This window comes from Oncorhynchus mykiss, chromosome 12, assembly GCF_057628025.1.
Source record: "Oncorhynchus mykiss isolate SJ-2025 chromosome 12, ASM5762802v1, whole genome shotgun sequence".
Classification (NCBI taxonomy): domain Eukaryota; kingdom Metazoa; phylum Chordata; class Actinopteri; order Salmoniformes; family Salmonidae; genus Oncorhynchus; species Oncorhynchus mykiss.
The window spans coordinates 14,476,682-14,502,309 of record NC_143033.1 but is presented as its reverse complement, the minus strand read 5'-3'; the positions used below and the strand labels follow the sequence as shown (position 1 = coordinate 14,502,309).

Here is a 25,628-nt window from a genome sequence, read left to right as displayed (position 1 = left end):
GGATCGTACAACGGCAGCCATCTCCTTCGGTGCCATTATGTCACAGTGAGTAAATAAGTGTAATGTTAACTCATTTGTGATTTTGTTCTTGATGTTTGGGTGTACAGCATAGTATACCGTAACTGTTTTTGTCTAAATACTGTTCATTCCTCTGTAATTACACCAATATCTGCCAATGCTTGCATTACATATAACAAGAGCCAAGTGGAGACCACAAACTAGACCACAGTACAAAGATTGTCTTAAGAACTATGCAGGTCCCATGTTGGAAGTCTGCAGGAAAACAAAACAATAACAAGTCCAAAATATTGCAATCAATTCTGAATCAAATGGGAGAAAGATTACCCTCGTGATTTCAACTCCCAGTTGAGCTTAAGCACACAGTACACACTTCTGAAAACAAGCACAGTGTCCAGCTATGTCAAAAATCTGAAAAAGACAAAAACACTGCCAGAATCTCTCAGTTCTGCCAATACTGACACGGATTGATAGGTGATGGTCACGTTTTACTACTTCGTAGGGGGATGCCTGAAACCAGTCCAGTGATATATGGGAGCCACATAGGACCACTCATATATGGGCTGGTAGACCTAAAGCCATAACGGTCCGTCTTTGGGGTGGTTTACTACTGGGGGGGATGAGGCATGGCCAGCCAGGCCATAACCATGGAAATAGAATTAGGTGCTTTTCTGTTCTAGTGATTATATTTCTATGGCCATAAGGGGTCTGTAAGACATCAGACAGTCTCATTGAAGGTTTACCTCCAGGGTGATGTAAGGCCATGCTGATCTATAGACCATCACAGTCTCATTGAAGGTTTACCTCCAGGGTGATGTAAGGCCATGCTGGTCTATAGACCATCAGACAGTCTCATTGAAGGTTTACCTCCAGGGTGATGTAAGGCCATGCTGGTCTATAGACCATCAGACAGTCTCATTGAAGGTTTACCTCCAGGGTGATGTAAGGCCATGCTGGTCTATAGACCATCAGACAGTCTCATTGAAGGTTTACCTCCAGGGTGATGTAAGGCCATGCCGGTCTCCTGGCCATCAGACAGCGTGGTGACAGAATATTGTTGCCCTCTCTCGGTCATAATGATCTGAGAGAGCAGAGCGGTGTCTGGAGAGCCTTAGCATTTGACACCACAGAGGCCAAGAATAAATACCTGGCAAAGCCCCCGAGAGTCAGGTCAGTACACAGAGAATAAATACCTGGCAAAGCCCCTGAGAGTCAGGTCAGTACACAGAGAATAAATACCTGGCAAAGCCCCTGAGAGTCAGGTCAGTACACAGAGAATAAATACCTGGCAAAGCCCCTGAGAGTCAGGTCAGTACACAGAGAATAAATACCTGGCAAAGCCCCCGAGAGTCAGGTCAGTACACAGAGAATAAATACCTGGCAAAGCCCCTGAGAGTCAGGTCAGTACACAGAGAATAAATACCTGGCAAAGCCCCTGAGAGTCAGGTCAGTACACAGAGAATAAATACCTGGCAAAGCCCCCGAGAGTCAGGTCAGTACACAGAGAATAAATACCTGGCAAAGCCCCTGAGAGTCAGGTCAGTACACAGAGAATAAATACCTGGCAAAGCCCCTGAGAGTCAGGTCAGTACACAGAGAATAAATACCTGGCAAAGCCCCTGAGAGTCAGGTCAGTACACAGAGAATAAATACCTGGCAAAGCCCCTGAGAGTCAGGTCAGTACACAGAGAATAAATACCTGGCAAAGCCCCTGAGAGTCAGGTCAGTACACAGAGAATAAATACCTGGCAAAGCCCCTGAGAGTCAGGTCAGTACACAGAGAATAAATACCTGGCAAAGCCCCTGAGAGTCAGGTCAGTACACAGAGAATAAATACCTGGCAAAGCCCCACAGAGTCAGGTCAGTACACAGAGAATAAATACCTGGCAAAGCCCCCGAGAGTCAGGTCAGTACACAGAGAATAAATACCTGGCAAAGCCCCTGAGAGTCAGGTCAGTACACAGAGAATAAATACCTGGCAAAGCCCCTGAGAGTCAGGTCAGTACACAGAGAATAAATACCTGGCAAAGCCCCTGAGAGTCAGGTCAGTACACAGAGAATAAATACCTGGCTAAGCCCCTGAGAGTCAGGTCAGTACACAGAGAATAAATACCTGGCAAAGCCCCCGAGAGTCAGGTCAGTACACAGAGAATAAATACCTGGCAAAGCCCCTGAGAGTCAGGTCAGTACACAGAGAATAAATACCTGGCAAAGCCCCCAAGAGTCAGGTCAGTACACAGAGAATAAATACCTGGCAAAGCCCCCGAGAGTCAGGTCAGTACACAGAGAATAAATACCTGGCAAAGCCCCCGAGAGTCAGGTCAGTACACAGAGAATAAATACCTGGCAAAGCCCCCGAGAGTCAGGTCAGTACACAGAGAATAAATACCTGGCTAAGCCCCCAAGAGTCAGGTCAGTACACAGAGGAGTCATTTTTCACATTCAGAATACTACTGGTTGGGATTATGGATACTATAGCAGGGTTAAGTAGGCATGAAACGGAAGAAAATGCTCAGACTGAGTCAAAAGAGTTATGAAATGCTAGTTGTCATTTTCCATTGCTAAATCTTTTGCTATGGTGTGCCATAATGAACATGACCCATCACTTGAAGAATAGGAAAAGAGGTCAAATAAATCAAAACTAAACAATTTGAGTAAACAGAGACTTAAAAGTGAACTTTTCCAACAGATTCTGTCCATCTGTGTTTAAAGTTTGGCTGTGTGTATCTGTCAGTGTCAGTAAGTGGGGACAACTGAGGAAGGGGGAGAGATCATGTTCAAACCCATTCAGAGAATACAGAAGATACCATAGGACACCATACCGTACTGATGGCCAAACCAACAGGAACAGGAGAGATTAGAAACTGCACTAACAGGCTGCAAAAACCTCTGCTGCTCTTGTCCTTTTGTTTCAGAGCAGAAAGGAGAATAAATAAATAATGAAACAAAACATCCTTTGAGCCAAAGCTCCCATAGCATGCCAAGAATGCTGATTAAGATTTCCCTGTCTGGGACTTCATCGCTCGCTTACACAATCCTCCCTCCTCCAAAAGAGAGGGAGAGAGAGAAAGAGAAAGAAAGAAAGAAAGAAGAGAGAGAGAGAGAAAGAGAGCAGGAACAGGCTTGGAAGGTGCTGCAGCGGTTGTCTATTGTTATTACTTGTGTGTGTGTGTGTGTGTGTGTGTGTGTGTGTGTGTGTGTGTGTGTGTGTGTGTGTGTGTGTGTGTGTGTGTGTGTGTGTGTGTGTGTGTGTGTGTAACGGGGAAGAATGATGATTAATTCAACATAAAGAGAAAGCACCAAGTCTATGAAGTAGGAGAGATTGAGAGAGGTTAGATCAGGGATCATCAACTAGATTTAGAAGGAGAGGTTAGATCAGGGATCATCAACTAGATTTAGAAGGAGAGGTTAGATCAGGGACCATCAACTAGATTTAGAAGGAGAGGTTAGATCAGGGATCATCAACTAGATTTAGAAGGAGAGGTTAGATCAGGGATCATCAACTAGATTTAGAAGGAGATGTTAGATCAGGGACCATCAACTAGATTTAGAAGGAGAGGTTAGATCAGGGATCATCAACTAGATTTAGAAGGAGAGGTTAGATCAGGGACCATCAACTAGATTTAGAAGGAGAGGTTAGATCAGGGATCATCAACTAGATTTAGAAGGAGATGTTAGATCAGGGACCATCAACTAGATTTAGAAGGAGAGGTTAGATCAGGGATCATCAACTAGATTTAGAAGGAGAGGTTAGATCAGGGACCATCAACTAGATTTAGAAGGAGAGGTTAGATCAGGGACCATCAACTAGATTTAGAAGGAGATGTTAGATCAGGGACCATCAACTAGATTTAGAAGGAGAGGTTAGATCAGGGATCATCAACTAGATTTAGAAGGAGAGGTTAGATCAGGGACCATCAACTAGATTTAGAAGGAGATGTTAGATCAGGGATCATCAACTAGATTTAGAAGGAGAGGTTAGATCAGGGATCATCAACTAGATTTAGCCGTTGGCAAAACATTTTGGATGGTCAGGAGTCCGGAACATAATTACAAACAATTTGTAAACTACAAATTGACCGCAAGATGTCTAAACAGATATAATATTTCACTAAAACAAACATTTCAAACCTTGATTACATTTTATACAAATACCAAACATACAGGAACACCTACATTGGTTGGAACTGTTTTTACTACCCCCCTTAATTATATTGTCTTGACCATTCACCCTCAATGGCGCGCACACACACACACACAATCCATGTCTCAATTACCTCAAGGCTAAAAAAAATACTTATTTAACCAGTGTCCTCCCCTTCATCTACACTGATTGAAGTGGATTTAACAAGTGATCTCAATAAGGGATCATAGATTTCACCTGGTCAGTCAATCTCTTATTTAAAAAAAATCTAAATAAAAAATGATTTAGCAGACATGACTTACAGGAGCAATTAGGGTTAAGTGCCTTGCTCAAGGGCACATCGACCGATTTTTCACCTAGTCGGTATGGGGATTCGAACCAGCGACCTTATCAGGTACTGGCCCAATGCTCTTAACCGCTAGGCTACCTGCCTCCCTATATCTTTATCTTGTTAGCCTTGTGACCCAGTATATATATATATATATCTCTCTATTATGCGTGGTAATACTTTGGAACAGATTTCCAAAATTAAAATCACTTGCAGCTGATTTGCTGGTGTTTTACAGTCTTTTATGTCCACCTTTTGCTCAGAAAACTGTGTCTAGCCTGGCTAATACACTACAACAATCCATTGTCTGGTGAAACAGACTGACACAGCAGTTCATCTCTGCTGGACGTCTCAATGGGGTCAGGAGGGGCAAGTTGCTGGTACCCTCGTTTAGCCCGACTAACATGCAGGCTGAGCTAGCTAACACAAGACAGTTCTGGGTCACGAGGCCAACACGCTAAAGATGTGCGAGGGTCATTCAGTGTGTGCAGCAGATAAAGGGTTGAAGCTCTGGCTCTATAGACTGTGGTGGTGGGACCTTTATGTTGTACAGCACAAGATCAATCTGCTCAAAGCTGGGATCAATAGGATGAGTTTCAGGGCTGAAGAGATCAAGTCTGATTGAGGGGATCTCTCCTGACCTTTAAAGGCTGATTAAAAACGCCGGGAGGCCGGGAGAGGAAACCTACAGTAAGACGGTGTTAACCTGAGGCAGGGCCATGTGCGCCAAAGGCCGTTGCAGGGTGCTCATCTGCCCGACTCACCACTTTAAACATAATGATGAAAGGGGTCACTTGAGGAAAGAGAAACTCAACTCGCCCGAAACACGACTGGTCCTCCCATGATGATGAACGATCACAACTTCTCCAATCCAAACCGGCATCTGGAAGACACCCGGGTCATGTCCAGTAGAGAAAACGTTTTGAAACAGGAAGTTATCACCTGAGCCAGTTCCTGTTCCATAAGAAATTCAAGCTGAGCTCTCCTCTAATGCATCCTTGGGAGGGAGGTGAGGAAATGAGGGATCAAGGACAGAAGGTATCAAGGACAGGAGGACTAAAGGATTGGACAGCTTTTACACTTTCAGACAGAGCCTACGTGTTGGTACAGAGCCTACTGTATGTGTTGGTACAGAGCCTACTGTGTGTGTTGGTACAGAGCCTACTGTGTGTGTTGGTACAGAGCATACTGTGTGTGTTGGTACAGAGCCTACTGTGTGTGTTGGTACAGAGCCTACTGTGTGTGTTGGTACAGAGCCTACTGTGTGTGTTGGTACAGAGCCTACTGTGTGTGTTGGTACAGAGCCTACTGTACGTGTTGGTACAGAGCCTACTGTGTGTGTTGGTACAGAGCCTACTGTATGTGTTGGTACAGAGCCTACTGTATGTGTTGGTACAGAGCCTACTGTATGTGTTGGTACAGAGCCTACTGTATGGGTTGGTACAGTGCCTACTGTGTGTGTTGGTATAGAGCCTACTGGGTGTGTTGGCACAGAGCCTACTGTATGTGTTGGTACAGAGCCTACTGTATGGGTTGGTACAGAGCCTACTGTGTGTGTTGGTATAGAGCCTACTGTGTGTGTTGGTATAGAGTCTACTGTGTGTGTTGGCACAGAGCCTACTGTATTGTGTGTGTTGGCACAGAACCTACTGTATTGTGTTGGTACAGAGCCTACTGTATGTGTTGGTACAGAGCCTACTGTGTGTGTTGGTACAGAGCCTACTGTACATGTTGGTACAGAGCCTACTGTGTGTGTTGGTACAGAGCCTACGTGTTGGTACAGAGCCTACTGTATGTGTTGCTACAGAGCCTACTGTATGTGTTGGTACAGAGCCTACTGTGTGTGTTGGTACAGAGCCCATATGTTGGTACAGAGCCTACTGTATGTGTTGGTACAGAGCCCATATGTTGGTAGAGAGCCCATGTGTTGGTACAGAGCCCATGTGTTGGTACAGAGCCCATATATTGGTACAGAGCCTACTGTATGTGTTGGCACAGAGCCCATGTGTTGATACAGAGCCCATTTATTGGTACAGAGCCTACTGTATGTGTTGGTACAGAGCCTAGTGTATGTGTTGGTACAGAGCCTACTGTATGTGTTGGTACAGAGCCTACTGTATGTGTTGGTACAGAGCCTACTGTATGGGTTGGTACAGTGCCTACTGTGTGTGTTGGTATAGAGCCTACTGGGTGTGTTGGCACAGAGCCTACTGTATGTGTTGGTACAGAGCCTACTGTATGTGTTGGTACAGAGCCTACTGTATGGGTTGGTACAGAGCCTACTGTGTGTGTTGGTATAGAGCCTACTGTGTGTTGGTATAGAGTCTACTGTGTGTGTTGGCACAGAGCCTACTGTGTGTGTTGGCACAGAACCTACTGTATTGTGTGTGTTGGCACAGAACCTACTGTATTGTGTTGGTACAGAGCCTACTGTATGTGTTGGTACAGAGCCTACTGTGTGTGTTGGTACAGAGCCTACTGTACATGTTGGTACAGAGCCTACTGTGTGTGTTGGTACAGAGTCCTACTGTGTGTGTTGGTAAAGAGCCCATATGTTGGTACAGAGCCTACTGTATGTGTTGGTACAGAGCCCATATGTTGGTAGAGAGCCCATGTGTTGGTACAGAGCCCATGTGTTGGTACAGAGCCCATGTGTTGGTACAGAGCCCATGTGTTGGTACAGAGCCTACTGTATGAGTTGGTACAGAGCCTACTGTATGTGTTGGTACAGAGCCTACTGTATGTGTTGGTACAGAGCCCATGTGTTGGTACAGAACCCATGTGTTGGTACAGAGCCCATGTGTTGGTACAGAGCCTACTGTATGTGTTGGTACAGAGCCCATGTGTTGGTACAGAGCCCATGTGTTGGTACAGAGCCCATGTGTTGGTACAGAGCCCATGTGTTGGTACAGAGCCCATGTGTTGGTACAGAGCCCATGTGTTGGTACAGAGCCCATGTGTTGGTACAGAGCCCATGTGTTGGTACAGAGCCCATATGTTGGTAGAGAGCCCATGTGTTGGTACAGAGCCCATGTGTTGGTACAGAGCCCATGTGTTGGTACAGAGCCCATGTGTTGGTAGAGAGCCCATGTGTTGGTACAGAACCCATGTGTTGGTACAGAACCCATGTGTTGGTACAGAGCCCATGTGTTCCTGTTCCATAAGAAATTCGAGCTGAGCTCTCCTCTAATGCATCCTTGGGAGAGAGGTGAAGAAATGAGGGATCAAGGACAGAAGGTATCAAGGATTGGACAGCTTTTACACTTTCAGACAGAGCCTATGTTTTGGTACAGAGCCTACTGTATGTGTTGGTACAGAGCCTACTGTACATGTTGGTACAGAGCCTACGTGTTAGTACAGAGCCTACTGTATGTAATGGTACAGACCCTACTGTATGTGTTGGTACAGAGCCTACGTGTTGGTACAGAGCCTACTGTATGTAATGGTACAGAGCCTACTGTATGTGTTGGTACAGAGCCTACTGTGTGTGTTGACACAGAGCCTACTGTGTGTGTTGGCACAGAACCTACTGTATGTGTTGGTACAAAGCCTACTGTATGGGTTGGTATAGAGCCTACTGTGTGTGTTGGTACAGAGCCTACTGTGTGTGTTGGTATAGAGCCTACTGTGTGTGTTGGCACAGAGCCTACTGTATGTGTTGGTACAGAGCCTACTGTGTGTGTTGGCACAGAACCTACTGTATTGTGTGTGTTGGCACAGAACCTACTGTATGTGTTGGTACAGAGCCTACTGTGTGTGTTGGTACAGAGTCCTACTGTGTGTGTTGGTACAGAGCCTACGTGTTGGTACAGAGCCTACTGTATGTGTTGCTACAGAGCCTACTGTATGTGTTGGTACAGAGCCTACTGTGTGTGTTGGTACAGAGCCCATATGTTGGTAGAGAGCCCATGTGTTGGTACAGAGCCCATATATTGGTACAGAGCCCATGTGTTGGTACAGAGCCCATATATTGGTACAGAGCCTACTGTATGTGTTGGTACAGAGCCCATGTGTTGATACAGAGCCCATGTGTTGGTACAGAGCCCATGTGCTGGTACAGAGCCCATGTGTTGGTACAGAGCCCATGTGTTGGTACAGAGCCTACTGTATGTGTTGGTACAGAGCCTACTGTATGTGTTGGTACAGAGCCCATGTGTTGATACAGAGCCATGTGTTGGTACAGAGCCCATGTGTTGGTACAGAGCCCATGTGTTGGTACAGAGCCCATGTGTTGGTACAGAGCCCATGTGTTGGTACAGAGCCTACTGTATGTGTTGGTACAGAGCCCATGTGTTGGTACAGAGCCCATGTGTTGATACAGAGCCCATGTGTTGGTACAGAGCCCATGTGTTGGTACAGAGCCCATGTGTTGGTACAGAGCCCATGTGTTGGTACAGAGCCCATGTGTTGGTACAGAGCCCATGTGTTAGTACAGAGCCCATGTGTTGGTACAGAGCCTACTGTATGTGTTGGTACAGAGCCTACTGTATGTGTTGGTACAGAGCCTACTGTATGTGTTGGTACAGAGCCCATGTGTTGGTACAGAGCCCATATATTGGTACAGAGCCTACTGTATGTGTTGGTACAGAGCCCATGTGTTGGTACAGAGCCTACTGTATGTGTTGGTACAGAGCCTACTGTATGTGTTGGTACAGAGCCCATGTGTTGGTACAGAGCCCATGTGTTGGTACCATAGGGTGCTGAATGACTCCTGTATAACCCCCTGCGCTGCGTAGCCACATGGGCCTCCTTCCCTCCACACAGGAGACCTGTTTCCCAACACACCTTGGGGGGGGATGTCGAGGCGGCAGCAAAACACCTGTGAGCCTCCCTCACTGTAGGTTTACAGTAACTACATTTTACAGGGGGCTACGACTACGAGCCACCTGAACGGGCTGACACCAAACATCTGGCCTGCTCGGAGGCTGGAGCTGGACTGGGGTGCTGGGCTGGGCTGGACTAGCGAGCTGGGCTGGGGAGCTGGACTGTGGAGCTGGACTGGACTAGTGAGCTGGGCTGAGGAGCTGGACTGTGGAGCTGGGGAATGGACTGGGCTGAGGAGCTGGACTGTGGAGCTGGGGAAATGGACTGGGCTGGGGAGCTGGGGAAATGGACTGGACTGTGGAAATGGACTGGGCTGAGGAGCTGGACTGTGGAGCTGGGGAAATGGACTGGACTGTGGAGCTGGGGAAATGGGCTGGGCTGAGGAGCTGGACTGTGGAAATGAACTGGGCTGGGGAGCTGAGGAAATGGACTGGGCTGAGGAGCTGGACTGGGGAAATGGATTGGACGCTGGGCTGGGGAGCTGAACTGGACTGGGGTGCTGGATTGGGGAGCTGGACTGGGGTGCTGGATTGGGGAGTTGGACTGTGGAGCTGGACTGGACTAGAGAGCTAGGCTGGGGAGATGGACTGCGGAGCTGGGCTGGATTGGGACCTGGGCTGGGGAGCTAGGCTGGACGGGAGAGCTAGACTGGACTGAGGAGCTGGGCTGGCGAGTTGGGCTGGACTTGGGAGCTGGGCTGGACTGGAGAGCTGGGCTGGACTGGAGAGCTGGGCTGGACTGGAGAGCTGGGCTGGACTGAGCAGCTGGGCTGGACTGAGGAGCTGGGCTGGACTGAGGAGCTGGGCTGGACTGAGGAGCTGGGCTGGATTGGGCGCTGGGCTGAGGAGCTAGACTGGACTGAGGAGCTGGACTGGGCTGGTTAGCTGGATTAGACTGGTGAGCTGGACTGGCGAGCTGGGCTGGGGAGCTGGACTAGACTGGGGAGCTGGACTGGCAAACTAGGCTGGACTGGCGAGCTGGGCTGGCCAACTGGGCTGGACTAGACTGGGAAGCTGGACAAGACTGGGACGCTGGACTAGATTGGGAAGCTGGGCTGGGGAGCTGGACTGGCTAACTATAGGCTGGACTGGCAAGCTGGGCTTGGGAGCTGGACTGTACTGGGGCGCTGGGCTGGCCAACTGGGCTGGACTAGACTGGGAAGCTGGACAAGACTGGGACGCTGGACTAGACTGTGGAGCTGGACTGGGGAGTTGCGCTGGGCGACTGGCGAGCTGGGCTGGGGACATGGATTGGACTGGGGAGCTGGGCTGGGGACATGGACTGGACTGGGGAGCTGGGCTGGGGACATGGACTGGGGAGCTGGGCTGGGGAGATGGACTGGACTGGGGAGATGGGCTGGGGAGCTGGGCTGGGGAGATGGACTGGACTGGGGAGATGGACTGGACTGGGGAGCTGGGCTGGGGAGATGGACTGGACTGGGGAGCTGGGCTGGGGAGATGGACTGGACTGGGGAGCTGGGCTGGGGAGATGGATTGGACTGGGGAGCTGGGCTGGGGACATGGACTGGACTGGGGAGCTGGGCTGGGGACATGGACTGGACTGGGGAGCTGGGCTGGGGACATGGACTGGACTGGGGAGCTGGGCTGGGGACATGGACTGGACTGGGGAGCTGGGCTGGGGACATGGACTGGACTGGGGAGCTGGGCTGGGGACATGGACTGGACTGGGGAGCTGGGCTGGGGACATGGACTGGACTGGGGAGCTGGGCTGGGGAGATGGACTGGACTGGGGAGCTGGGCTGGGGACATGGACTGGGGAGCTGGGCTGGGGACATGGACTGGGGAGCTGGGCTGGGGACATGGACTGGGGAGCTGGGCTGGGGACATGGACTGGGGAGCTGGGCTGGGGACATGGACTGGGGAGCTGGGCTGGGGACATGGACTGGGGAGCTGGGCTGGGGACATGGACTGGGGAGCTGGGCTGGGGACATGCCATATGTCTTCTGCAGTATCAGTATCAACCTTTTTATTTTACCTTAATTTAACTAGGCAGGTCAGTTTTCAATGACGGCCTAGGAACAGTGGGTTAACTGCCTTGTTCAGGGGTATAACAACAGATTTGTACCTTGTCAGCTCGGGGATTCGAACTTGCAACCTTTCGATTACTAGTCAAATGCTCTAAACACTAGGCTACCCTGCCGCCCCAGGGTAGCCTGAAATGCTGTCCAGACAGCAATTTGATAAATCCACAAAAGACAAATAAAACAACTGCAGTGGAGGGAATAATATTTCATTTTGGAGTAGACAAGGGCCTAGCGGTGGGGATTCCTCTGTGGTAAAACATTCTCTGACTGACAGGTGACCCAAAATAATAACACCAAGATACTCTGAAATGTACCAATTCACCTGAAAAATGAGATTCCATCCCGTAGGTGTGATGTACAGCTCATATTTCAGACTGAAGTCGGATTTTTGGTAATAGCTCTAGTTTTTATTATTTTAAATGTGAATATCGGGACTGTTCCAAAGCAAACCTCCTGTATGACCTTTAACATCCTTGGGATCATCCCTGCTATTTCCCCACTGCAGTGGAGGGAATAATATTTCACTTTGGAGTAGTCGAGGGCCTAGCGGTGGGGATTCCTCTGTGGTAAAGCATTCTTCATGAGGTAGTTCAGTAACCAACGCTGAGCCAAGACCTGATTCACATTTCAAAACAGCAGAGACGCTAAGAACACTAATACAAGGCTTTTGTACATTGCGAACTTGTCCTGTATGTCCAACTCGTCCATTGGCGTACTTATACACCATAATACATCTAATGATATACATCAACAGTTTGCACAACAGCTTTCACGGAGGAGTGCTGAGTACAGATCCTATGTATTATGTACTGCCGCCTTGATATAACGCTGCCCTTATACATGAAAAGGAACCATCTGGTGCCATCATTCATCTGTGTTATGAATCTCTCCTCACGCCATGACGACTGATGCCACTTCCAGTATGTATAGCTTGGTGTGCGAGTTGTTATGACTGCTGGAGTGAAGTGGATGGCTGAGTCTGAAGCGGAGTTAGGTAGTCCATTATTCACACACTGCATAGCGGACTGGGTCTGGCTGGCTATCCCCTCAGTGTCTTCAGAGCCAGAACATTGGAAACACATTGGGGTGAGGCAGGAGGCTCCATCGGTCGGGGGCCACAGTCTAGAGATTTGTCCCAAACGGCACCCTAATCCCTATATAGTGTACTACTTTTGACCAGAGCCATATGGGCCCTGGTCAAAGTAGTGCACTACATAGGAAATAGGGTGCCATTTTCAGAGACACATGTTGGAGCAGAGGAGGTTGAGGCTCCACTCGAACACGTCAGAGCCAGAGTAACACACTCCCTCAAGGGCTGGCCATCACACAGAGAGGTCTCATGGAACACAGTAGATATTGCCGACCTCAATCGATATACATGGAAACACTTGAGTAAATGAGGGACAGTAAATATATTGAAAGCAGGTGCTTCTACACAGGTGTGGTTCCTGATTTAATTAACCATTTACACTCATGGGAATTGGCCTATACGGATAGAGCTACATTGAAATGTTTCTTACAGAAGAAATATGAAAGCATATGCATAAGCATGGTAGCAATTGAAAAGGAACATTTAGGAGATTATGGGAAAATTATTAGACCAAAGTTGAAGAGTTCACCGGGCACAAGAATGAATCCAAAACATCACACTGTTGATTTTATGTGCATTTTACATTTACTGTACTTTCCTCTGCATTTGTTGACAACGAAATCTGAAAATACTCTGGATACATTCAGTAACATGATAAGAATATTCCTGGAAAATATGGTGTAGGTGCAACATAAAATTAAGTGCAAGAGTTTGAGTGAGAGGACTAACTGGTGTCTCCAAGTGGTCACACACCTCTCCAAAGTGTTCACAGTTCTGAAGAAATGTAAATGCACATTTATGACTCAAAGGACAGTGTTCAACTATAAGCAACTAGAGCAAGCACACTTGTAGATGTTTGAACACAACCCTGCATCCCCGCCATCACACAACCACTGCTGTTTACGCAATCCAAAAAACGGCCCACTATAAATTGCAATCTAGGTCAGGTGGGCATAATTAGAAAGCTTGTTCTATTACCAACATGACTAGCTAAAATTCAAATATATATGATATTACAGTGTTAGGCTTTCACAAGCCAATTCAGAGAAACAGATGGTCATTGTGATGTGCATAGAATGGAATCATGAGTGCATTCAGGTGCATGTTCTGCAGTGAATTTTCTTCACAATAGACAAATGTATTCAGAACAACCCAAGGTATGATGCCATGTTTTATGATATGGAAATGTGAATTGTACATTTGAACAAACAGATGTTTGGCTTGTCATGGCATATTATTTACATTGTTTTCATGCTCATCAAGCCATTCAGTGACCATTCATGTCCCGCGGATGGGGGCATTGTCATCCTATGGGGGCATAGCCATGGTAGCCAAAACAATGGCCTGCCCAGCATTTTCATACATGACCCTAATGGGATGTTAATTGCTTAACTGATAAGTGCCTAAATTGGAACGCAGTGGCTGTACAATAACATGCTTATGGGAGATTCTGGAGCAGCACCCGAGACAGCATTTTCCACAACCAAATCAACAAAACACCAAATGATGGAATTTCTTGTGGAAGAATGGTGTCGCATCCCTACAATAGAGTTTCAGACATTTATAGAATCTATGTCAAGGTGCATTACACACACACACAGAACCAGACTTCTCAATCAGACATACAGACCTGGAAATCTAATTGGTGAAAAATACCTATTGGTGAAAATAAAGTTCTGAACCGGTTTGAACCTCCCAAAAAGTAACGGTTTATATCGTTCCTTTCTGTTGAAATACATTTTTTACATTTAGCTTGACATGAAATTACTTCACCTATCAGTGCAGACAGAGCAGCTTGCTATGCAGAGGGCAAGATCCAGCTGTTTACATGCAGTGGACAGACGTGTAGGGTGAGATGTGTCAGAAACTTTGCGTGTAGGGAGAAAACGATAGAGGTTGGAGGAGGAGGCTTTGCTTGAAGGGCCTATCATCACATGCATTATCTGAATTAGGCCACAGAATCATACCTTAACATTAGACCATGGGTGCATTGCTGCATTTTATGTGGGACTGGAAAAAAATGCCTGGAATGTAAAAGAACGTTATTAACCGGATCCCACGCTTTAAAAATAACGGTTCTGTTCAGGAACAGTATAGAATACTTTCATTCCCAGTTCTGATTCTGTTCCTGGAAAAAATGTATTTATTTCCCAGTTACCGGTTCTGTTTCCTGAACCGGTTCCAACCGCCGGTGCCAGTGGCTGTTTGCAATATGTAGGTGTGCATTTAACCTAATGGATAGGATAGTTCTGCAAAACGCTGTTGTTGGTTGGAATGCCTGTATACTGTACAGCCTCTACAAACAGTCAGACACGTGCGCTTTAGATGATGATACAGCTGTAATTCAATACCATACAGCCCATTGAACACAGCAAATCTGTGCTGTTTACAACGTGCAATACCATGAACATGTGTAGGGAAGGGATGACACATAAATGAGAAGTTAATTTAAATAATGAACTATGGTATATTAAATGAGTATTGCAGATAGATTTGTTCAGTGGCCACAGCTGAACTGAACAGATAAAAGTAGCACCACAAAAGACTAAAACAAAGTAAACAGTGCCACTTGGAGAACCACTTCCTCGTGAACGGTTGTGTGAAAGGGTACAAACAAAAGCAGTGTTTTTATCATGATCAACAAAGAAATCTATAATGTTTTTAATATGGAAAAGTTGTGTTTGATTGAGTGTGTTTAAGAGTGTTGGTGACTAAGTGGCAGCTGGATTCACAGTCGACTAATATAGAGGACTTTGAAAACAAGTAAATTCACATGAAAAGGCTCAAAGGGAATGGCATACATTAAGGAACTGAGTGAAATCCATCCAAGAGTTGAAAAGCTTGTTTTTAATGATAAATATTACAGCTTGCTCTCATTCTTTGGTGGAATTTTCATTCGATATAACAGTTGATAAGAAACAAATACGATATGCCACTTTTCTTCAAAATGTGTGCCAGTCTGCACCACAGGTGGTAGGTATTGCTCAACCTGCTCTTATTTCCTCCATAAACTCAAGTGGAATGTTCTGGGTTCTTGGCTCCAGTGGACCAATGACACTGTGGAGGGAGGTAGACCTGGGTTCACTTACTCTGAAATCTTTCAAATACTTTTGAGTGCTTGCTTTAGCCTGCCTGGAGTGACTGGTAGGTGGGCTGGGCACTTTTGGGACTTTTCTATTGGTTCCAATGCAACAGGCAAGCTCAACCAAGCACAGCAAAACCATTTCAAAATCATTTTGAATACTATTTAAACCCAGGTTAGGAGGGAAAACTCAACGATAGCCTGTGGAGTCTGTTGGAATCTGTGTTTGTGTCCTTGTTCGTCCCTGTGCTCAGAGACTCAGACAGACCGCACGCCCTCCTCTCTCCGCTCCGACCAGAACAACGGGACTCTGTTTTCTGCCGAGGGATGGGAATTCACTCAGGCGACGTTGGCATCGCTGTACACCACGGATGCCAAGGCCAGTGTCTGAACAGCAGGAGCAACACCAAACCACACACACACACACACACACACACACACACATACACACACACCATCCAGACGCACGCACGCACAAAACCACCGTGACAATCCCCCCCCATCTTTCCCATATGATACATCCTACTGTCTGGAAGAACCACCATGCCTGGTAAAACTGCAGGAATCACAGTGACATCACTTTCTCCGTCTGAAGCCCAAGACAATAAGGCAAGGCAACATGTCTTGGCAGTCTCTTAGAAATAACACTTTCACTCATGGCTTTAGGTAATACGCAAGAAAGACTATCACCTCCCTCCCAACGCATTGTGTGTGCGTGTGTGCGTGTGTGTGGGTGCGTGTGCGTGTGTGTGTGTGTATTCCCTCCATGCAGATCATGAGCACACATGCACAGTCAGTGAGTAAGTCACTCTACTCTCATCCTCATTATAAAACAGGCTCTGCTCTCATCCTCATTATAAAACAGGCTCTGCTCCCATCCTCATTATAAAACAGGCTCTGCTGTTATCCTCATTTTAAACAAAGGCTTTTGCTCGTTGATGCCGTTCCCTTAAAACTTTTGGGATAGGGGGCAGCATTTTCACTTTTGGATGAAAAGCGTGCCCAGAGTGAACTGCCTCCTACTCAGTCCCAGATGCTAATATATGCATATTATTATTAGTATTGGATAGAAAACACTATGAAGTTTCTAAAACTGTTTGAATGATGTCTGTGAGTAGAACAGAACTCATATGGCAGGCAAAAACCTGAAGAAAAATCCAAACAGGAAGTGGGAAGTCTGAGGTTTGTAGTTTTTGAACTCAGCCCCTATCGAATTCACAGTGGGATAGGTGTTAATTTGCACTTCCTAAGGCTTCCACTAGATGTCAACCGTCTTTAGAATGTTGTTTCAGGCTGCTCCTGTGAAGGGGGGTCGGATGGGAGCTGTTTGACTAAGGGGTCTGCCAGCAGCCTCGTTCTCAGTCACGCGCATTTCACGAGAGGTATCTCTTGTTCCATTGCTTTTCTATAGACAATGGAAATCTCCGGTTGGAACATTATTGAACATTTATGATAAAAACATCATAAAGATTGATTCTATACTTAGTTTGACAAGTTTGTTCGACCTGTACTATAACTTTTTGAACTTTTTGTCCGACTGGAGCTGAACGCGCTTTTGGATTTGTTTACCATACGCCCTAACAAAAGAAGCTATTTGGACATAAATGGACATAAATGATGGACATTATCAAACAAAACAAACATTGTGGAACTGCGATTCCTGTGAGTGCATTCTGATGAAGATCATCAAAGGTAAGTGAATATTTATAATGCTATTTATGACTAATGTTGACTGCGCAACATGGCGGATATTTCTTTTGGCTGGTTTGGGCTCTGAGCGCCGTTCTCAGATTATGTTTTTTAAAAATCTGATACAGCGGTTGCATTAAGGAGAAGTGTATCTAAAGTTCCATGCATAGCACTTGAATTTTCATCAACATTTATGAGTATTTCTGTGAATTCATGTGGCTCTCTGCAATGTCACTGCATGTTTTGGAACTACTGAACATAACACGCCAATGTAAAATAAGATTTTGGGATATAAATATGAACTTTACCGAACAAAACATACATGTATTGTGTGACATGAAGTCCTATGAGTGTCATCTGATGAAGATCATCAAAGGTTAGTGATTCATTTTATCTCTATTTGTGCTTTTTGTAACTCCTCTCTTTGGCTGGAAAAATGGCTGAGTTTTTCTGTGAGTTGGTGGTGACCTAACATAATCGTTTGTGGAGCTTTCGCTGTAAAGCATTTTTGAAATCAGACAGTGGCTGGATTAACGAGAATTTTAATCTTTAAAATGGTGCCTAATACTTGTATGTTTGAGAAATTTGATTTATGAGATTTCTGTTGATTTGTATTTGGCGCCCTGCAATTTCATTGGCTGTTGGCGCTAGCGGAACCCCAGTCCTAGACAGGTTAAGCCTCCACTCTCTCAATAACTAACCCCAGTGGCAGATGAAACTCTACCCAGCCCAGGCTTGACTCTCTGGGGTTATTTACTTCCCATGTCCACCGGTCTGGGGAGACTGCCTTCCCCTCTGTGTGGTAATGGGAGTCAATGCCTTTCCTTTAAAAATAATCCACTGGGGTCTCACCCCTCCTCCTTTCCCCCGATTTGAGTAATAATAAAATGACCTTGGCTGCAACACGGCACTGTAGACACTAGACAGAGCATCCCTCCCCAGCATCTGTACCGAATGGAGTTATGACTGACTGATAGGGACAGACGCCTAGGAAACCCACAACACATTGAGCTGCTAGCAGAGGAAGACATCGTCCAGATAACAATCCATCTAGCCATCGTCTGCCCTCTACCTAGTCCCTCGTACCTGGACGTGTGGCAAAATATCAGAGATACTAGCATTTCCTTTGAACCTTAAACTGTTGCAGATGTATGTCTAAGAGGAAATGCTTTGGCCCCCATTGCTGTACAGTGTCTTAGGTTTCCTGAAAAGGCGCTTTAAATCCCATGTATTATTAAGAGTAATGATTTGTTACTTCTACAGCATTATCTGATGAACATTGGTGTAAAGACAGTGCTCAAAGTGAATAGCATCCATCGTTAAAAAGAAACGAGAGCTCTTCATCGGCCTTGATCAATTAGACATATTATATGATGTTTTGTGGGCCGTAGATTTTCTCTCCTCTTATTGAAAGATGTGTTTGAAAGGTGGCAAAAGCCATGTGTGTCTCACAGACAAACAAGGAAAGAAAGAGAGGGGGGGAAAAGTGAGGGGAGAACAAGAGACGGGGGGAGAACGAGAGAGAGAACGAGAGAGAGGGGGGAGAATGAGAGAGGGGGGGACAAGGGTGGGTGGAGAACGAGAGTGAAAGAGGGAGAGGGGGAAAGAGGGAGAACGAGAAGAGAGAGGGGAGAATGAAAGAGAGAAAGAGAGAGGGTAAGAGAAAGAGGGGAGAGGAATCCAGACACCATTGTGTGGCGCTCCCGTCCCAACAGGCTGGCAGAGAGCATTCTGCGAGAAAGGTCACAACGCTGCGCCAGGAAAGGTCAAACAAAGGGGCTGTGTCTGGTGGAACTGGCCTCCTTTTGTCACGGTCTCCACCACCACCTGTGTCACGTCTACCTTGCCATTGTAGCACCCAGTACTGTCTAGACTGCTGCGTGTGTGGCGTATACATTTACAGACTTACGTATACTAAACGGTACAATATCCATTCATGCATTTGTCTCGTCATCATGTCTCAGAGAATTACAGTGCCTTCAGAAAGAATTCATACTAAAGGTCGACCGATTAATCGGAATGGCCGATTAATTAGGGCCGATTTCAAGTTTTCATAACAATCGGAAATCTGTATTTTTGGACACCGATTTGGCAGATTTTTAGTTTTTACACCTTTATTTAACCTTTATTTAACTAGGCAAGTCAGTTAAGAACACATTCTTATTTTCAATGACTGCCTAGGAACAGTGGGTTAACTGCCTTGTTCAGGGGCAGAACGACAGATTTTCACCTTGTCAGCTCAGGGGATTCAATCTTGCAACCTTACAGTTAACTAGTACAACGCTCTAACCACCTGCCTCTCATTGCACTCCACAAGGAGACTGCCTGTTACGCGAATGCAGTAAGCCAAGGTAAGCTAGCACTAAACTTATCTTATAAAAAAATAAATCAATCATAATCACTAGTTAACTACACATGGTTGGTGATATTACTAGTTTATCTAGCGTGTCCTGCGTTGTATATAATCGATGCGGTGCATATCGTTGCTCCAATGTGTACCTAACCATGAACATCAATGTCTTTCTTAAAATCAATACACAGAAGTATATATTTTTAAACCTGCATATTTAGCTAAAATAAATCCAGGTTAGCAGGCAATATTAACCAGGTGAAATTGTGTCACTTCTCTTGCGTTCATTGCACGTAGAGTCAGGGTATATGCAACAGTTTGGGCCGCCTAATTTGCCAGAATTTTACTTAATTATGATATAACATTGACGGTTGTGCAATGTAACAGGAATATTTAGACTAATGGTTCCGTATTTCACTGAAAGAATAAACGTCTTGTTTTCGAGATGATAGTTTCCGGATTCGACCATATTAAATGACCTAAGGCTCGTATTTCTGTGTGTTACTATGTTATAACGAAGTCTATGATTTGATAGAGCAGTCTGCAGCTGGCTCGTAAGCATTCATTCAAACAGCACCTTCGTGCATTTTGTCAGCAGCTCTTCGTTGTGCGTCAAGCATTGCGCTGTTTATGACTTCGAGCCTATCAACTCCCGAGATTAGGCTCGTGTAACAGATGTGAAATGGCTAGCTAGTTAGCGGGGTGCGTGCTAATAGTGTTTCAAACGTCACGCGCTCTGAGACTTGGAGTGGTTGTTCCCCTTGCTCTGCAAGGGCCGCGGCTTTTGTGGAGCGATGGGTAACGCTGCTTCGAGGATGGCTGTTGTCGTTGTGTTCCTGGTTCGAGCCCAGGTAGGAGCGAGGAGAGGGACGGAAGCTATACTGTTACACTGGCAATACTAAAGTGCCTATAAGAACATCCAATAGTCAAAGGTATATGAAATACAAATGGTATAGAGAGAAATAGTCCTATAATTCCTATAATAACTACAACCTAAAACTTCTTACCTGGGAATATTGAAGACTCATGTTAAAAGGGACCACCAGCTTTCATATGTTCTCATGTTCTGAGCAAGGAACTTAAACATTAGCTTTCTTACATAGCACATATTGTACTTTTACTTTCTTCTCCAACACTTTGTTTTTGCATTATTTAAACCAAATTGAACATGTTTCAATATTTATTTGAGGCTAAATTGATTTTATTGATGTATTATATTAAGTTAAAATAAGTGTTCATTCAGTATTGTTGTAATTGTCATTATTAAATCGGTATCGGCTAATTTTTGGTCATCCAATAATCGGTATCGGCGTTGAAAAATCATAATCGGTCGACCTCTAACTCCTTGACTTATTCCACATTTTGTTGTGTTACAAGCCTGAATTAAAAATGGATGAAATATTTTTTTTCTTAACCATTAACACACAATACCCCATAATGATGAAGTCGAAACATGTTTAGACATTGTTGAAAATGTATTGAAAATGAAAAACTGAAATATAATTCACATAAGTGTTCACACCCCCATGCTATGACACTCCAAATTTAGCTCCGGTGCATCCAATTTCCTTTGATTATCAAATCAAATCTAATTTGTCACATGCTTTGTAAACAACTTACTTACGGGCCCTTCCCAACAATGCAGAGAGAGGAAAAAAGTCAAATAATATAAAAAAATAATAACCCGAGGAATAAATGCACAATGAGTAAGGATAACTTGGCTATATAGGTACCAGTCTCACTGTGCAGAGGTACAAGGTAATTGAGGTAGATAGGTACATATAGGTTGGGATAAAGTGACTAGGCAACAGGACAGATAATAAACATTAACAGCAGTGTATGTGATGAGTCAAAATAGTTAGTGCAGATTAGTTACAATTGAGTTATTTAGCAGATGTACTTATCCAGGGTGACTTACAGGAGCAATTAGGGTTTAGTGCCTTGCTCAAGGGCACATCAACAGATTTTTCACCTAGTCGGTATGGGATTCGAACCAGCGACCTTTCAGTTACTGGCCTAAGGCTCTTAACCGCCAGGCTAACCAATAGCTTCCCGGACTACCTCTTTAGCAGCCAAATTGCTTGGGGGTAGAAGCTGTTCAGGGTCCTGTTGGTTCCAGACTTGGTGCATCGGTACTGCTTGTCGTGTGGTAGCAGAGAGAACAGTCTATGACTTGGGTGGCTGGAGTCTGACAATATTTAGGGCCTTCCTCTGACATTACCTGGTATAGAGGTCCAAAGTGGCACGGAGCTCGGCCCCAGTGATGTACTAGGCTGTACGCACTCTGTAGCGCCTTGCAGTTGAATGCCAAAAAGTTGCCAGGGGGAAGAGGCGTTGTCATGCCCTCTTCACGATTGTGTTGGTGTGTATGGACCATGATAATTCCTTAGTGATGTCGACACCGAGGAACTTGAAGCTCTCGACCTGCTCCACTACAGCCCTGTCGTTGTGGATCAGCTCCTTTGTCTTGCTGTTGAGAATTCCAAGAGATAATTCCAAGAGTGTGCAAGGCTGTCATCAAGGCAAAGGGTGGCTACATTGAAGAACCTCAAATATAAACTATATTTTCATTTGTTTAACACCATTTTGGTTACTATATTATTCCTTATGTGTTATTTCATAGTTTGATGTCTTCACTATTATTCTATAATGTAGAAAATAGTCAAAATAAAGAAAACCCCTTGAATGAGTAGGTGTCCAAACTTGACTGGTACTGTAAACACACACACAGTATACATAAACAGTCTACACACACACAACAGTGTACGTACACACACACACACACAGGGTATACACCGTGTATACAGACGCACACAGTGTATACACACACAGAGAGTATACACACACACACAGTGTACACACACACACAGTGTACACACACACACAGTGTACACACACACACACACACACAGTGTACACACACACACACACACACACACACACACACACACACAGTGTAGACACACACACAGTAGCCTAGTGGTTAGAGCGTTGGGCCAGTAACCGGAAGGTTGCTAGGTCAAATCCCCGAGCAGACAAGGTAAAAAATCTGTCGTTCTGCCCCTGAGAAAGGCAGTTAACCCACTGTTCCCCGGGTGCCGAAGATGTGGATGTCGATTAAGGCAGCCCCCCGTACCTCTCTGATTCAGAGGGGTTGAGTTAAATGTGGAAGACACATTTCAGTTGAACAACTGACTAGGTATCCCCCTTTCCCATACTACACACACACACACACACACACACACACACACACACACACACACACACACACACACACACACACACACACACACACACACACACACACACTGTATTGGGAGGTAGAGTGAAACTCTCCAGGTCAATTAGAGCACTGGGCTTTCTCTTCCACTCTGGACCCTTCTACAGCCCCAGCTTGATACAGACCCATTTCACAGTGGACTGCAGTGCACACATTCACTTAACCACACACGTCCACATGTGCCACAAGCACACACATTAGGAATTTCAACACTCCTCACACTATACTACAAGACTACATTTCATTCAAACTTGATCTACTTCTACCCAAACCTCAGAAAAAGTACATTATGACAAAGAACATGTTAAAGATAGCCTGGTGCTAAAGATGACAGAAAACATCTGCACCTCTGGTTAGGGGTTTGAGACAGTCAGGCTGCAGGTCAGGTTAGGGGTTTGAGACAGTCAGGCTGCAGGTCTGGTTAGGGGTTTGAGACAGTCAGGCTGCAGGTATGGTTAGGGGTTTGAGACAGTCAGGCTGCAGGTATGGTTAGGGGTTTGAGACAGTTAGGCTGCAGGTCTGGTTAGGGGTTTGAGACAGTCAGGCTGCAGGTCTGGTTAGGGGTTTGAGACAGTCAGGCTGCAGGTCTGGTTAGGGGTTTGAGACAGTCAGGCTACCCCTCTGGTTAGGGGTTTGAGACAGTCAGGCTGCCCCTCTGGTTAGGGGTTTGAGACAGTCAGGCTGCAGGTCTGGTTAGGGGTTTGAAACAGACAGGCTGCAGGTCTGGTTAGGGGTTTGAGACAGTCAGGCTGCAGGTCTGGTTAGGGGTTTGAGACAGTCAGGCTGCAGGTCTGGTTAGTGCTTTGAGGCAGGCTGCAGGTCTGGTTAGTGGTTTGAGGCAGGCTGCAGGTCTGGTTAGTGCTTTGAGACAGGCTGCAGTTCTGGTTAGTGCTTTGAGGCAGGCTGCAGTTCTGGTTAGTGCTTTGAGGCAGGCTGCAGGTCTGGTTAGTGCTTTGAGGCAGGCTGCAGGTCTGGTTAGTGCTTTGAGGCAGGCTGCAGGTCTGGTTAGTGGTTTGAGGCAGGCTGCAGGTCTGGTTAGTGCTTTGAGACAGGCTGCAGTTCTGGTTAGTGCTTTGAGGCAGGCTGCAGTTCTGGTTAGTGCTTTGAGGCAGGCTGCAGGTCTGGTTAGTGGTTTGAGGCAGGCTGCAGGTCTGGTTAGTGCTTTGAGGCAGGCTGCAGGTCTGGTTAGTGCTTTGAGGCAGGCTGCAGGTCTGGTTAGTGGTTTGAGGCAGGCTGCAGGTCTGGTAAGTGCTTTGAGACAGGCTGCAGGTTTGGTTAGGGGTTTGAGACAGGCTGCAGGTCAGGTTAGGGGTTTGAGGCAGGCTGCAGGTCTGGTTAGTGCTTTGAGGCAGGCTGCAGGTCTGGTTAGTGGTTTGAGGCAGGCTGCAGGTCTGGTTAGTGCTTTGAGACAGGCTGCAGTTCTGGTTAGTGCTTTGAGGCAGGCTGCAGTTCTGGTTAGTGCTTTGAGACAGGCTGCAGGTCTGGTTAGGGGTTTGAGGCAGGCTGCAGGTCAGGTTAGGGGTTTGAGACAGACAGGCTGCAGGTCAGGTTAGGGGTTTGAGACAGACAGGCTGCAGGTCAGGTTAGGGGTTTGAGACAGACAGGCTGCAGGTCAGGTTAGGGGTTTGAGACAGACAGGCTGCAGGTCAGGTTAGGGGTTTGAGACAGACAGGCTGCAGGTCAGGTTAGGGGTTTGAGACAGACAGGCTGCAGGTCAGGTTAGGGGTTTGAGGCAGGCTGCAGGTCAGGTTAGGGGTTTGAGGCAGGCTGCAGGTCTGGTTAGTGGTTTGAGGCAGGCTGCAGGTCAGGTTAGGGGTTTGAGGCAGGCTGCAGGTCAGGTTAGTGGTTTGAGGCAGGCTGCAGGTCTGGTTAGTGGTTTGAGACAGGCTGCAGGTCAGGAATACAATGCTCCCATCCCAGTCTAATACAGTCCTTTGAGTGAAAGCTGCTAAAGTGAATCCATTAAAACAAAATGAGATGAGAGATGAGTGATTGAGACAGACAGGAGATATGTCCTTAACGGCATCTGATTCCCTATATAGTGCACTACTTTAGACCAGAGCCCTATTCCCTATATAGTGCACTACTTTAGACCAGAGCCCACTGGGCTATATAGGGAATAGGGTGTCATGTGAGAGACAGGAAATGACTGCTAGACATATAAACAAGGAATGTACATCCTGTTTACAACTTAGGCCAGAACTTTTGTTGGTTTGTTTAGATTAGTTTTTAGCTCAGGTCAATATGAGGGGGGGGAGGGGTATTGGGAAAGGATGGTGAAGAGGAGACAGCAAAGGTAGGAGAGAGTGTGAGTCAGAAAGGAAGTGGTTTGATGCAAATCCATTACGACTCTTGTTATAAATGGACTACACAGGTTTCACATACAGGAGTGTTTGCAAACAAACACGTAGCTACAAGCCCACAAAGCCAGGTCCTGGCCGCAGCCGAGGTTCTAATGCAATTAGAATTTATCGGCTGTTTAAAATAGGCAGGTTAACAGACAGCTGCTTCAATAGGTTTAGTTTGCATGAGCACGGCTAACCTTAAAATAAATCTGGTGTGGTATCCATGACGAGTCTGATCCGCTGCGATAGGGATGGCTTCATGGTCAGGGTGACCTCATGGTCAAGGTGACCTCATGGTCAGGGTGACCTATACCGATTGTATGATTAGATTGTCTTCATCTGATTGCAATTTGGTTATAGAAGTTCTTCTCAAACAGAGTGCAGGTCGGGTATGTTAGTGCTCTAAATGGTGTCTGTCTATTGGCCTTTACCCA

General features: G+C 46.1%; 1 protein-coding gene across 2 annotated transcripts in view; it reads right to left on the bottom strand.

Annotated features, from left to right (window-relative positions):
- Window positions 1-25,628, bottom strand: part of LOC110537002 (ADP-ribosylation factor-like protein 15) — a 73,076-nt gene that overhangs the window by 4,739 nt on the left and 42,709 nt on the right. The window lies entirely within an intron of this gene.